Source organism: Nanorana parkeri, unplaced genomic scaffold, assembly GCF_000935625.1.
Source record: "Nanorana parkeri isolate BGI_ZX_2015 unplaced genomic scaffold, ASM93562v1 scaffold81, whole genome shotgun sequence".
NCBI classification, from domain to species: Eukaryota; Metazoa; Chordata; class Amphibia; order Anura; family Dicroglossidae; genus Nanorana; species Nanorana parkeri.
This window is the reverse complement of record NW_017306349.1, coordinates 1,245,122-1,248,226: the sequence shown is the minus strand read 5'-3', so window position 1 is coordinate 1,248,226 and position 3,105 is coordinate 1,245,122.

Genomic DNA, 3,105 nt, shown 5'->3' with positions numbered 1-3,105 from the left:
GTGTGCGGTACTTGGGGACGGTGGGCTCACAGGAGGTGCTCTGATGTGAAAGATGGGGACCGTGATGTGAAGGGGGGCCCTGATGTTAAAGATGGGGACCGTGATGTGAAGGGGGGGGGCTCTGATGTGAAAGATGGGGACCGTGATGTGAAGGGGGGGCTCTGATGTGAAAGATGGGGACCGTGATGTGAAGGGGGGGCTCTGATGTGAAAGATGGGGACCGTGATGTGAAGGGGGGGCTCTGATGTGAAAGATGGGGACCGTGATGTGAAGGGGGGGCTCTGATGTGAAAGATGGGGACCGTGATGTGAAGGGGGGGCTCTGATGTGAAAGATGGGGACCGTGATGTGAAGGGGGGGCTCTGATGTGAAAGATGGGGACCGTGATGTGAAGGGGGGGCTCTGATGTGAAAGATGGGGACCGTGATGTGAAGGGGGGGCTCTGATGTGAAAGATGGGGACCGTGATGTGAAGGGGGGGCTCTGATGTGAAAGATGGGGACCGTGATGTGAAGGGGGGGCTCTGATGTGAAAGATGGGGACCGTGATGTGAAGGGGGGGCTCTGATGTGAAAGATGGGGACCGTGATGTGAAGGGGGGGCTCTGATGTGAAAGATGGGGACCGTGATGTGAAGGGGGGGCTCTGATGTGAAAGATGGGGACCGTGATGTGAAGGGGGGGCTCTGATGTGAAAGATGGGGACCGTGATGTGAAGGGGGGGCTCTGATGTGAAAGATGGGGACCGTGATGTGAAGGGGGGGCTCTGATGTGAAAGATGGGGACCGTGATGTGAAGGGGGGGCTCTGATGTGAAAGATGGGGACCGTGATGTGAAGGGGGGGCTCTGATGTGAAAGATGGGGACCGTGATGTGAAGGGGGGGCTCTGATGTGAAAGATGGGGACCGTGATGTGAAGGGGGGGCTCTGATGTGAAAGATGGGGACCGTGATGTGAAGGGGGGGCTCTGATGTGAAAGATGGGGACCGTGATGTGAAGGGGGGGCTCTGATGTGAAAGATGGGGACCGTGATGTGAAGGGGGGGCTCTGATGTGAAAGATGGGGACCGTGATGTGAAGGGGGGGCTCTGATGTGAAAGATGGGGACCGTGATGTGAAGGGGGGGCTCTGATGTGAAAGATGGGGACCGTGATGTGAAGGGGGGGCTCTGATGTGAAAGATGGGGACCGTGATGTGAAGGGGGGGCTCTGATGTGAAAGATGGGGACCGTGGCTTTCTATGAACAAAGTCTTTGATGATCATCAGGTCAGGCGGGAACCTTGTGATCACATGACGTATGTTTATAAACACAAGCCATGTGATCATTGTGTCCTTGCTTGACCTGATGATCATCAATGGCTTCAGCTGCTGAACAGACGCCACCCCACTGTGATCACATGACTTTGTTGAGCAGCAACGCAAGGAGATGGAGCCTGAGATGGCCGAGTTGATCGATGACCTTGATTGGTATCCGGATGGTGGGCGTGGCCGCACTAGCTGAACAGTTTGTTTCACCCAAACAAACCTGACGGCACCTTGTTCACGAGTCCACGTTTTCTGGTCTTCTCGCCTTCTTATGATGTTCTTTTGGTCTCGTAAACATCCAAAAATACTATTTTACCTTTTCCTGATGAACTATTAAAATTGGAGGAACAATATGGGACGCCTTCTCGCCTACCAATCATCTTGTCGCCGGTGAGGAGCAGAGATTGAACTGGCTTGGGTTCCATTGTGCTTGGACGCAGCATTGGTTGAATGGTGGACGTCAACCAATGATATTTACTGAACCCGGATTCCTGGCTGGCTTCGGTGAAAATCATTGGTTGCCCGCCACCATTCACCCAATCGTGGTGTGGCCCCACGCACCATCATTGGCTTCCAGGACGCAGACGGTGTGTTGGCGAGCTGCCAAATCCTTCGCCCATTCGGTGTGAACAGCTTCACTTTGGGTTGAACACGTGGTCACCTCAATCCCGAAGGTCATCCCTCATTGGCAAGTCCTATTGGATGATAACTCGACCAAAGTTGGCAACGCCGTTCATGATTCGTTCTTGTGAATCAGTTTTTCGTGACCGGAACCTTCTAAATCTTGTAAAGGAAATACATTTTCACTCCGGGACTCATACACTAAGGGGTCTACATATAAAGAACCTGCAGGGTCCTTCATCCTGCGAATATCTGTGAACATTCCTTTTGGCCAAATAATGCCGCAAGCCAATGGTCTTAATATAACTTTTCCCCCGGTTCGAATGCAGTGTGCTGTAATACCACTTTATGGCCACTAGATGGAGCTGATGAGCACCGGGAATAAATACTTCTGCTTCTGAGCGCCATCTAGTGGCCATATTGTGGTATTACAACACACTGAATTCGAGCTGGGGAAACAAATATTAAGAACATTTGTTTTGGGCTGCATTCAACCAAAACGAACTTTTATAAATAGGAAGAATCTGATTTTTTTTATATAAATAGTCCCCAAAGTATTAATTGTATCATACTTCACTAGTCAAAGCAGATGTACACTCACCAAAACCTCATTTAAGCTATAACATGCTTATGTAGCTTACAATGTAGTTTTCGATATATGTAGCTGAGCAAATTTCATTAAAATTGTCCCAGGTATTCCACGAAGGTCCTTCTTTAGGCACTTCCTGTTATAGGGTGACAACACACTGTGCCCGTTTCCTGCGTTGTCACCCTGTCATATGGGCTTCTGATGGGGACTACAAGTTGCTGTTTCAACGCACATTGCGCAGGCGTGGTCATCGTGAAGAAAACCCGCCAGGCAGCCATCGCTGGAGTGCGTGGAGACAGGAAGTTATGGGTTCAAGGGCGGAGTACTTGTTCCAGGTCAATGGCTGCCACAGTTGGGATGATGGCTGATGATGTGATCAGATATATTTCTATTATCAGCAGGAAATGCGACAAACCGAAGGAAGAAGCTGCACTGACTGGAGCTGAGATACTAAGGGGGGTGAAGACTGTTCACTTAAAGTAAATGTAAACCCAAAAACTGAAATGTTCCTCAGTCCAGGTCCAGACTCAAATCCCAAAATACATCTCTACTGTCGGTGTAAATGTATAATAAATACCTGGTGATCCAGCTTGTAGC